This window comes from Mesoplodon bidens (genome assembly GCF_964165515.1).
Source record: "Mesoplodon bidens genome assembly, contig: HAP1_SCAFFOLD_486, whole genome shotgun sequence".
NCBI lineage: Eukaryota > Metazoa > Chordata > Mammalia > Artiodactyla > Ziphiidae > Mesoplodon > Mesoplodon bidens.
In genome coordinates, this window is record NW_027671453.1 from 257,845 (window position 1) to 270,307 (window position 12,463).

The 12,463-nt window shown below is 38.7% G+C and overlaps 1 long non-coding RNA gene across 1 annotated transcript in view; it reads right to left on the reverse strand.

Annotated features, from left to right (window-relative positions):
* The window catches only part of LOC308611331, a 30,757-nt gene extending 20,112 nt beyond the window's left edge, over positions 1-10,645 (reverse strand). The window contains exon 1 of the long non-coding RNA XR_014014847.1: positions 8,993-10,645. This is a non-coding gene — a long non-coding RNA (uncharacterized lncRNA). The remainder of the gene's footprint in view (positions 1-8,992) is intronic.
* Positions 10,646-12,463: the final 1,818 nt, after the last annotated feature.

Sequence of the window (12,463 nt, forward strand, 5' to 3'; positions counted from 1 at the left end):
TTCTTTGTCTCTCATTTATTTCTGCTCTGATCTATATGATTTCTTTCCTTCTACTAAATTTGGGTTTTGTTTGTTCTCCTTTCTCTAGTTGCTTTACTTATAAGGTTAGGTTGTTTATTTGAGATTTTTCTTGTTTCCTGAGGTAAGATTTTATCACTATAAACTTCCCTTTTAGAAATGCTTCTGCTGCATCCCATAGGTTTTGGATCTTCGTGTTTTTGTTTTCATTTGTAGGTATATTTTTAATTTTTGCTTTGATTTCTTCAGTGATACATTGGTTGCTTATAGCATATTGTTTAGCCTCCATGTATTTGTGTTTTTTACAGTTTTTTTCTTGTAGTTGATTTCTAATCTCATAGCATTGTGTTTGGAATAGGTGCTTCATATGATTTCAATTTTCTTAAATTTACCAAGGCTCACTTTGTGGCCCAGTGTGTGATCTATCCTGGAGAATGTTTCGTGTGCACTTGAGAAGAATGTGTATTCTGCTGCTTTCAGATGGAATGCTCTATAAATATCAATTAAGTCCTTCTGGTCTAATGTGTCATTCAAGGCCTGTGTTTTCATATTGATTTTCTGTCTGGATGATCCGTCCATTGATGAAAGTGGGGTGTTAACATCCCCCAATACTATTGTGTTACTGTCAATTTCTCCTTTTATGGCTATTAGCATTAGCCTTATATATTGAGGCGTTCCTGTGTTGGGTGAATATATATTTACAATTGTTGTATCTTCTTCTTGGATTGATTCCTTGATCATTATGCAGTGTCCTTCTTGGTCCTTGTTACAGTCTTTATTTTAGAGTCTATTTTGTCTGATATGACTATTGCTACTCTGGCTTTCCTTTGATTTCCATTTGTATGGAATACCTTTCTTTTACCCTCCCACTTTCAGTCTGTGTGGGTGTCTAGATCTAAAGTGAGTTTCTAGTAGGCAGCATATATATGGTTCTTGCTTTTGTATCTATTCAGCCAGTCTATGTCTTTTGGTTGGAGCATTTAGTCTATTTACTTTTAATGTAATTATCACTATGTATGTTCTTATTGTCATTTTGTTCATTGTTTTGGGTTTGTTTTTGTAGCTCTTTTTTCTTCCCTTCCTCTTTTGTTCTCTTCCCTTGTGGTTTGATGACCATCTTTAGTGTTGCATTTGGGTTGCTTTTTCTTTGTGTATCTATTGTAGATATCTGGTTTGCATTTCCCATGAGGTTTTGATATAGCAGAGTATATATAAAGTTGTTTTAAGTTGCTGGTCTCTTAATTTCAAATGCATTTCCAATATCCTGCATTTGTACTCTCCTCTTCTCATGATTGCTTGTTTTGATATCATATTTGTGAGTAGATGATTTCCTACCTTTACTGTATGTTTGCCTTTAATGGTGAGCTTTCCCATTCATAATTTTCTTTTTTTCTAGTTGTGGCATTTTCTTTTTCATCTAGAGAAGTTCCTTTAGCATTTGTTGTAAAGCTGGTTTGATGGTGCTGAATTCTCTTAGCTTTTGTTTGTCTATAAAGCTTTTGATTTCTCTGTCAGGTCTGAATAAGAGCCTTGCTGGGTAGAGTATTTTTGGTCGTAGGTTTTTGCCTTTCATCACTGTAAATATAGTGGGCCACTCCCTTCTGGCCTGCAGAGTTTCTGCTGAAAAAATCAGCTGATAACCTTACTGGGGTTTCCTTGTATGTTATTTGTTGTTTCTCTCTTGTTGCTTTTAATGTTTTCTTTGTCTTTAATTTTTGTCAATTTGATTCATGTGTGTTGGCATGTTCCTCTTTGGGTTTGTCCTGTATTTGACTCTCGGTGCTTCCTGGACTTGAGTGACTGTTCCTTTTCCATGTTAGGGAAGTTTATGGCTATTATCTCTTCAAATATTTTTTCAGCCCCTCTGTCTCTCTCTTCTCCTTCTGGGACCCCTATAATGTGAATGTTGGCACATTTAATGTTGTCCCAGAGGTCTCTTAGACTGTCCTCATTTGTTTTCATTTTTTTTCTTTATTCAGTTCCAAAGCAGTGATTTTCACCAATCTGTCTACCAGCTCACTTATTTATTCTTCTGCCTCATTTATTCTGCTGTTGATTACTTGTAGGCTATTTTTCATTTCAGTTATTGTTTATCTCTGTTTTTTAAAACTTCTAGCTCTTTGTTAAAAATTTCATCTATGTTCTTGGTCTGTGCCTCCATTCTTTTTCCAGTTACTTGTATCATCTTTACTATCATTACTCTGAATTCTTTTTCTGGAAGATTGCCTATCTCCACTCCACTTAGTTGTTCTTCTGGAGTTTGATGATGTTCCTTCATCTGGAACACATTTCTCTGCCTTCCGTGTTTGTAGCCTCCTTTCCTCAGGCTGCAGGATCATGGCTCCTCTCACTTCTGGTGCCTGCCCCCTGATGGGTGAGGTTGGTTCAGGAGCTTGTGAAGTCTTCCTGGTGGTAGGGACTGGTGCCTGCCCACTGGTGGGTGGAGCTGGGTCTTCTCCCTCTTGTGGGCAGGGCTGTGTCAAGTGGTGTTTAGAGGCGGCTGTGGGATCAGAATAACTTTAGGCAGCCTGTCTGCTCATGGGAGGGTCTGTGTTCCCACCCTGTTGGTTGTTTGCCCTGAGGCATCCCAGAACTGGAGACTGCAGGCTATTGGGTGGGGCCGGGTCTCAGTGCCCAAATGGTGACCTCCAGGAGAGCTCACAACAAAAAATATTCCCTGGGTCCTCTGCCACCAGTGTCCTTGCCCCCACAGTGAGCCACAGCCAACTTCTTCCTCCCCAGGAGACCCTCCAAGACCCTCAGGTAGGTCTGACCCAGGCTTTTACAGAGTTACTGCTTTGCCCTGGGTCCCAGTACACATGAAACCTTGTGTGCACCCTCCGAAAGTGGAGTCTCTGTTTCCCCCAATCCTGTGGAGCTCCTGCCCTCAAGTCCCACTGGCCTTCAAGATCAAATGCTCTGGGATCTCCTCCTCTCATTGCCATGTCCCCAGGCTGAGGAGCCTCACGTGGGTCTCAGAACTCTCACTCCTGTGGGAGAACCTCTGTGATATGATGATTATTTTCCACTTTCTGGGTCGCCCACCCAGTAGGTATGAGATTTGATTATATCACGAAAGCACCCCTCCTACCATCTAGTTGTAGCTTCTTCTTTGTCTTTGGATGTAGAATGTCTTTTTTGTATGTTCAAGTCTTTTTTGTTGATGGTTGTTCAGCAGTTAGTTGTGATTTGGGTGGTTTCATGAGAGGAGGTGAGCTCACGTCCTTCTACTCTGCCATCTTTGTCTCTACCCTCTCTCCTGAATGTCACTGTGAGGAGTTCTGGCTTCTTAAAGTCCAATTTTGATTGAAATTCATGAAGGACTTCAGGCTTTACCTCTGGTCAACCACTGTCTATGCAGAATATCTCCAGGGTTAGAGGGAAATCTCCCATATAGGCTCTTTTAAATCTGCTTTGCTGGAACTTTTTATAAGGAATCTCCAGATTAAACTTTTAATAGTCCCTTGAGGCTAAGAAGCCAAGCCAATCATTTGACATCCATAGATTTGGGGGAATTTTTCTCCTCAATGTCCCCCAAATATTCTGAGGTTCTTGCATTTGCCAGGAAGTGACCTTCCTTACTCAGCTAGTAAGGCTGCTGGGAACTCTGTAAGCAAGGTACCACACTATTTTCCCAAGGGGCTTTATTGGCTCCATGAAGTCAACCTTAGTTTCTTAAAGCTGTTTGGTCAAATCTAAGTTTATGTATATCTCTCTCAAATATGACATTCTAGGCAAAACTTTAGTAATATAATCAATGTTTGCAATTATGTGCTATTATAAGGAGAACAGATTCTTATTGAAATTATGCAAATAACTATATTGCCAAGAAAATAAGAATGTTCACTGAAAGCCTCTGAATTCTGGAGGAATCGGGTAGGGAGAAAAAGACAAATGATTCAATTTTGCTTACAAGGGTATAATTTACCAAATTGCTCTAAGCTTCCGAGAGAAAAACAGGGCTTCCCTTGTGGCGCACTGGTGGAGAGTCCACCTGCTGATGAAGGGGACACGGGTTCGTGCCCCGGTCCGGGAAGATCCCACATGCCGCGGAGTGGCTAGGCCTGTGAGCCATGGCTGCTGAGCCTGCGTGTCCGGAGCCTGTGCTCCGCAACAGGAGAGGCCACAACAGTGAGAGGCCCACATACCGCAAAAAAAAAAAAAAAAAAAAGAGAAAAACAAATTTTCCTAAATTTGGAGAAACAAAACTTAAAAAAAAGAACCAGCAATGTTTCAAATTTAAAAATCATAGGGCTTCCCTGGTGGTGCAGTGGTTGAGAGTCTGCCTGCTGGTGCAGGGGACACGGGTTCGTGCCCTGGTCCGGGAAGATCCCACATGCCGCTGAGTGGCTGGGCCCGTGAGCCATGGCCGCTGAGCCTGCTCGTCCAGAGCCTATGCTCCGCAACAGGAGAGGCCACAACAGTGAGAGGCCCGTGTACTACGAAAAAGAAATCATAAAATGGGGCTTTCCTGGTGGCACAGTGGTTAAGAATCTGCCTGCCAGTGCAGGGGACATGGGTTCGAGCCATGGTCCAGGAAGATCCCACAAGCCCCAGAGCAACTAAGCCCACACGCCACAACTACTGAGCCTGTGTTCTAGAGCCCATGAGCCACAACTACTGAAGTCCACGAGCCACAACTACTGAAGCCCATGCACGTAGAGCCCATGCTCCACAACATGAGAAGGCCACGCACCACAACGAAGAGTAGCTGCCGTTCGCCACAACTAGAGAAAGCCCACACACAGCAACAAAGACCCAACGCAACCAAAGATAAATAAAATAAATAAATTTATTTTTAAAATCATAAAACATTATAACCATCTTCTTCAGTTTACTTAGTCCCATGTAATTAATTCTTGTTTTGTTTGATCTTTTGTTAGAAGTTTTATGAAACCATCAATTTCTCCGTTAGGGTTTTGTAAATTCTTACTCAGTTCAGTGTAATGATTTGAAATTCATCAGAAACTTGTGCTCTAGAATACTTGTTAGATCCTTTTCCAAGAATTTCTCTGAACATGAAACACATTTTCAGGAAGCTTTTGTAAAAGCATCTGAGTGAAACCATCGTCTAAGTAATAAAAGACAAATATCCATTACTAAAAATTTGATTCATTCTAATGGAATTGACAAGAAAATTTATCTGTGACACAAAACATTTAAGATAATAACTAGAATTATGACTGATAACATTATACTAGGACATATCCAATTTTAGGAATTTCATATACTTTCTAGAACATTTATATTAATAACATTCACCCTTATGATATAACCTAGAGTTTATGATCATTTATTTAGCAATGCTTCCCATGTAAGTAACATACCAAATAAGCCTAATGAGTTTCATAGCTCTCTTTTCTAATAAGATAAAACAAATCTTTTTTTTTTTTTTTTTTTTTTTTTTTTTGCTGTACACGGGCCTCTCACTGCTGTGGCCTCTCCCGTTGCGGAGCACAGGCTCCGGACACACAGGCTCCGCGGCCATGGCTCGCGGGCCCAGCCGCTACGCGGCATGTGGGATCCTCCGGGACAGGGGCACGAACCCGTGTCCCCTGCATCGGCAGGCGGACTCTCAACCACTGCGCCACCAGGGAAGCCCAAAACAAATCTTTTAAGGTGTTCCAGGGGGCCTCTGGAAAACCTGAACGTTATTTCCAGGTCAATAAGATTTCATTTAGAATTTGGTTTGGGGGAAAATCTACTTTTTCAAAAATAAAAATGTTTTAAAACACTTTGTCAAATACGATCATATGTCACTGTGAATTAATATTTAGTTATCAATTTAATCAAAGTGACAAAGATTCACATGTAAATACAGATAGTTAAATAGTTGTACAAAGACTTAGCTCTTTTAATATTGAAAGCACTCAGTTTTTCTTCAAAATTATCAAAGACTCATAAAGACAAAATGAACAATATTTGTTTTGCTAGACAGATTACATTAAATGTAAAAAAAAAGTCTTTGTTTACAATTTCTCATTAAGAGCAGACTAATAATTAAGAAAATTTTGCAAAAAGAGAGAAAAAACAAATTTTAATTTTCTACCAGCTTACATTGGATATTAAAACTCAATCAATCACTTTATTAAATTCATTCCAATCTTAGACCTGACTACACATAAAATTCCTTTCTAAAGATTCCTTTTTAACAAACCTCTTACAACTTTCTATGTCCATTTTGGTTTGTCCCTTGTTCTCTTTCCCATTTAGAAGTAACCGGCTTTAGGACAAAAATCACTTAACAAAGTTTTTACATTAACAAAAACATCTCCATACCTTACACTTTTTCTTACCCCAAAACACATTCTAATTTCCTTATAATTCCTAGCAGCTTGAACCACATATATTATTTACAATTCTTAATCCTTTGAAGCTTTAATTTTTTTGTAAAGATAAAGTTAAAATTATTAACTGTGTAAGTATTTTGTGGCTTGGCAAACTTATAAATACATTTCATAATTTCTAGAAACATATTCTACTTCATAGTACAAGCTTTTAATGAAGCACAAGACATGTTTACTAATAGAACCAAACATATTTAGTGTGTAATAAGAGGTCAAAAGTAGGTAAACTTAGACTCGTTCAGCAATTAATATTTCAGTATTTTGTCTTAGTTGGAAATGATCTAGACATTCAATTCATTTAATTTAACTTAGCAAAACTCTAAGGGTACAATTTATCAAAGACATTTAGAAAACTATTTAAGTTGACATAGCAAAAACAATTATTGCTAAAAAAAGTTTACCTAAAAGAATTCTTATCTTATGTCTATTTAATTAATTTGTTCTTAACAATCACTCAGATTACTCATGACAATTTCATAAGATGTTAAAATAGTGTTAGCCATCATCTTAAATTATTATTATTATTACTTTTTTCTGAGAAATTTTGTAAAAGAGATAACATGAGCTTATTTGACTTTTAGTAAAACTACATAGAATAAAGCTATTATACTTAATGCTGATAACTCTTAAGATATGTCTATATTAATTAAACCTAAACCTGAACTAGATTTTACTTACCAAAAATTATCCTAGATCATGTGAATTTGAAAAATATTTGTATTTGTTTTTGTTATATTTTTGAGAATTTTTATATTGCTTGTTGGAATAAATTAAGTTTACTCACTCAGATAGCTACAGTCTTTTATTATTTATGGAGAAGACTTTTAAGTCTTCTTGCCCTTTAAGTGTACTTGCCCTTGATAAACAATTTTAAGGAGACTGTCATTTAGAGTTTGAGCAAGAGAGGGTTTTTGTTTAAAAAAAAAACCTCTTTCTTTTTTTCTTTAAATTTTAGTTTCAGGTTCTAACAATTGAGCTAATCTGGGCTCAGTCTCAAGCAATGTGGCTGTGTTTACATTTCAAAGACATGGTAAGATTTATAACTTTAAGCGACAGAGGAAAAAAATGTAAATTTTCTTCTATGAGTTTTGGAGTGTATTTTTCTATTATCATAAGTCTCAGGGTAATTATTATTTAAAATACTTTTTCTTCTTAAGTACAGGACAATTTTGTTCCAATTATCCTCAACTTTTATAATATCTACAAGAATTTGAGAGGAAGAGGTTTCAGGGTTGGTGAAGATAAATGGGCCTTGACTCGTTCCTAAGTTGCATTTCTGGTTTTGTAGAGATTTGGAAGACAAAGATAATTGTTTCTATTAGCTCTTGAATATTGGCTTCCAACTGATCTTTTCCTAATTATTTGTAGGAGGGCCTAAGGAATTGCTGAGGAGATGGGGCAATTTTTAAAATTTTTCTTAAAAAGAGGAATTCATGTTGGATCTTTAAGTCTAATTTCTGTTATTTCATCTTAATAACGATTCCCTAAGGCTAGCTGTTATACATTATTTTTCCTTTCAATTTGATCCTTCCATAAATATCAATATGACAGCTGTTTATGATGAGAGCTCTCAAAAAGGCAATCATTTAAATACAGCAAATTTAAAGGATCCATCATCTGGCCATTGAGGAGTAAGACCTTACATTAATTTCAAATAGTGACTCAAATCAGTAAGCCTTTTTATGGAACGACCCAGAGGTAACTTTTCAGGCTTAGAATAAATCCTTACCATGGATAAAATAAGCAGACTTTCAGATGGAGAGGGCACAGATGATATAGCCCCTATAATGTGAAAATTCATTTCCAAGGATAATCTAAGAAAGCAAAGGCCTTCATTGCACAGGCAGTAAGGGTGGTATAATGCAAACTGTGTCCCTGGTCTCTCCTGGGAATTTGAGGCACCTCTGATCCCAAACCTACTAATCTGTGACATCAGGCATATGCTACTGGAATGGGACTTTTCCAACACTAACAAGGCAATGAAGGTTGAAACAACAAAGGCCCCTTATGGACTGGGTCCCCTTAGGACAAACTCCTCTGACAGCTGGCACAACAAGACTAGAGTGTGCTGTTTATGACTTTGTGTCTCAGAACCCCAGTCAATTCAATGGGTTACCAGATGCACCCCAGTAAATACACCATCCAGATGGTGGAGACCAGAGATAATATTCTCACTGGACAAAAAGCCAAACTCTCAGGACATAGAAAAATACAGAAGGAAAAATCTCATCCAGTTTTTATACAGAGGACTGACAGCAAAGTTTGTCTTAATAGGCACTGGACTGGAGAGAACTGTTAACTCACCAGTCTGTGAGGCTGTCTCAAACAGCAGGCTTATAGGGCCTATGCCTGTCTTCTGCCCTATGGTTCTTTCTTCTTATGAAACATGACTCAGGAGACAGAGACAAAGAAAAACAGTGACTGTCTCTGGGAGGAAAGGATTAAGAAAAACTGAGATGAGATTACTCATTTCCAAATACCAGATTTTCTATGTCACAAGGATCTTGCTCCATAAGTATTTTCTTCTGCTAATCTAAATTTAGAGATAGAGAAAAGGAGACTCTTAAGCACTTTCCCTCCCACCAGACCTTAAAGGCCTGGGAAGTTGAGGAGATAAGAAATTTTACCTTCTGCTGGCCTTTGTCATGTGTCCTAGGATCTCTCAGCTGCAGCAGTCTTGTGGTGGGAAGCAGGGTTTAGCCAGCCTTCTGGTTGTCTTGTCAGCTGTTGAGGAGGAAGAAATGTCCCTGCCAACCTTCTTGAGTTAAAGAAGTAACAAGGTTTATACAGTCTTCTTGACCCTGCATTCCCTATCTCTGGTGCTAATGATGTCTTTCTACCTCCTGGTACAGGGAGGGCACCATTCACATGAGATATTAATTTCCTGCTTTCATGGAGACAGATAGGAAGGTCAGTGTGTCTCTCTTGCATCAGTCATTTCTTCAGTAACTTTAATTCAAAGTAATATTCCACTGAGGCATACTTTGGAGCATCCTGCCCTGGGCACCAACAAAGTCAAATGGTTTAGAGAGAAAGCAAGTCCCTATGTCAGCAGTGACCTGTGCTCATGGTGATTGTTATTCCATCTCCACAATACCATTGGGCTGGGTGCTCAAGAAACAGAGCTGTGAAAACATAGCTCCTGTCTCTTACAATTTATAGTACCAATGTTTCAAAGAAAAAGTTTTATTTAGTGCTTCCTTTGTGTTAGACAATAATGCTGGTATATTTTCAGGATATACAAATAATAGAAAGAGACATCTATGGTACTTGAATTGTAGTGAGACATTAAAAATTTCCCCCCAAAAAATCTTTTTCTTTATACTTATAAGAAAAAAAAATGTAGATTCATTTTGGATAAGATAAAGAAAATTTATGAAGTGATAAATCTAACCTGAGAAAGTAGAAAAGAACACAGTACACAGGCTCTGAGCATTCTACTCACAGAAAATATTGTCCTGTTCTTTTGCAATATGGACTTGTTCCCCTGTCCCTATGTCTGTCTCTTCCCCTCTCTGTTTCTGCCCCTCTTCTCTCTCTCCCTCACACATACACACATTCACTCCCCTACAAAAAAACCCATTGACTAAATGCTAATTGGCAGGCACTGTGCTCAAACTGAGGCTACAGTGGTGAGTTAAAAAAAGAGATAATTTTTCCATCCTCATCAAACTTATATTCCAAGATGGAGAAAGTGAATACTAACCAAAGAGTCACACAACCATAATATTGCAACCACAACTAACAACCATAACCACTGAGTTAAGCTAAGCAAGCCACTATTGTCAGCTTTCTCTCAACCCTCAGTAGAGTGTGTTCCACTTAAAGGCCTTGAGTAAGTCAATATTCTGTTGAGAAAATCCAGGAAATTTCTCAGTCTTCCACATCTGAAATTATACAGTTTGGAATGTCAGGAACAAGAGTGAGGGGAAAGGTCATTCAGAACTGCAACTAACCAGTTTCTCTCTTTCTGACTGCTGCAATAACCTCCTAGTCTATCCTGTGTTTACTCCCATTCCTCTGGCCTGTTCACAGAGCTGCCAAAGTGGTCCCTTAAAATTTAAGCCTGATTGTGCCACTCTATACTCAAAATCATCCAGTGAATTCAATTTAATTACAATAAATCCAAAGTTCGCACCAAGGCCTCAAAGTCCTTTTTGATCTGTTCTCCCCTTCTCCCATGTCTCTCTTGGCCTCATTCCTACCACTCTCCCCCTTGTTTTCTGTAATCCAGCCAAACTTGCTTCTTCTCCAGCTTTTACTAAAACACTACTTAGTAGACAAACAATTCAATTTAAATTGGGCAAAAAATTTAATAAGACACTTAACCAAAGAAGATACATGAATGGTAAATAAGCAACTTTTTTAAATGTTCAGCATTATTAGTCATCAAAGAAAAATTAAAACCACAATGCAAATAACTTCACATCTACTAGAATGACTAAAATTAAAAAGATTGATAGCATCAAATGTTAGTAAGGATGGAGAACAACCAGAAGTCCCATACGTTCCTGAAGAAAACGTGAAATAATGTACTATTTTCGAAAACAGTTTAGCATTAATACAACCCCCTAATTTCACCCCCTAGGAATTTAAATGAGAAAAATATGTCCACACAAAATTTGTACATGAACGTTCATAGAAACAACTTTATTCATGATTGTGAAACTGAGTAGAATCCTGTGGGGCCTTCCCAGTGTTCCCTGCTTCTTGTTTGTAGAAAAAAGCTTTAGTCTCCTAGGCCTCCCTTGATTTCCAAAGAGCAGTTAATGATTATAGAACTGACAAAACTCAGAAACAAAGGAAAAGCAGTCAAGCAAGAAAAGTAACAATAGATTGAAAAACAGTGTTATTTATATCCCTTTCTCCTCAAGGGATATAGATAACAGTCTGACACATATCCTTGATGTGGTGCTCCAAGGACAATGGTGCTTCAAGGACAAAGGACAACCCTCTCTGAAAAAGTGTCAGCGTTACACCCCTTATCAGACCCTTAATTGCCCTCCCCACCATGTTGTGATGGTTATGAAATTCCTGAGCCCAGCTGGGCCATGAGACCTGTCCCAAATAAGAAAAGGCATCTTCCCTGTCCCACTGCCACCCTACAGAAGGAAAGTATATGTGCCTCCACCAATTAGTAAACGAAATTTTCCCCTTGGACCATTCCTTTGTTTTCTGGCTATAAAAACTGATCAATAGCACATGTTTGGGGTCGACTCCCCCAGACTACTAGGAAGTCAGCCTGCTGTTCTGGCAGAGACCCTTTCCTCTAATAAATTCTATCTTCTTTACATTCTGCCTTGTGTCTGGAAATTCTTTTCCAACCCACGTTTGGACCACGACACTTGAGCGTTTTTTGTAGACACTAAGGCTCTCCACCTGATGGAGGATTTGACTACATGCTGATCATGTAGGTCCCAGACTGGTTGGAACAAGAAGGCTGATGGTTAAGGTTCCCAAAACATCACCCTGTCACCTCTCCACCAACTAATCAAAAGAATGTCCATGAACTGATAATTCACCCTGAGACCCTCACTCCTAATGTTGCCTTTAGAAACACTTGCCCAAAAGTCTTCAGGGAGTTTGGGTCTTTTGAGCATTAGCTGCTTGTTATCCTTGCTTGGCATCCTGCAAATAAAACCCTTCACCACAACTGGTATCAGTAGATTGGCTTTGCTCTGTATTGGGTGAGTGAATCTGTGTTTGGTTTGGCAATAATTTTGGCAACCATGAAGGGGCCACCATCCCTAGTGGGCATCTCAACCATAGCACACTGGCCCCTGACCAGTGGCAGCTCATGGATACTACTCAGCAGCTGCTTGAGCACCTTTGTCTCAGAGATGGCCCTGAACACTTGCCACTGACCAGGCATCATTGGCCCATGGCACTTTTCATTTCTGTGGTAAAGGGAAAAAGACACATGCTTTGCTGGTTGAGATTTCTCTAGTAAGTAGTGGAACTTGTGTGTGATAATACCAGGGTATTCATTCTCTTAGCCATTTGGGTCTGTCAGTGGCTAAACATTTTTGGGATTTTCCCTTTTGGGCTGAGGAGTTTGCAACACTGAGAGACTACATTTGTTTGTTTGTTTGAGATTT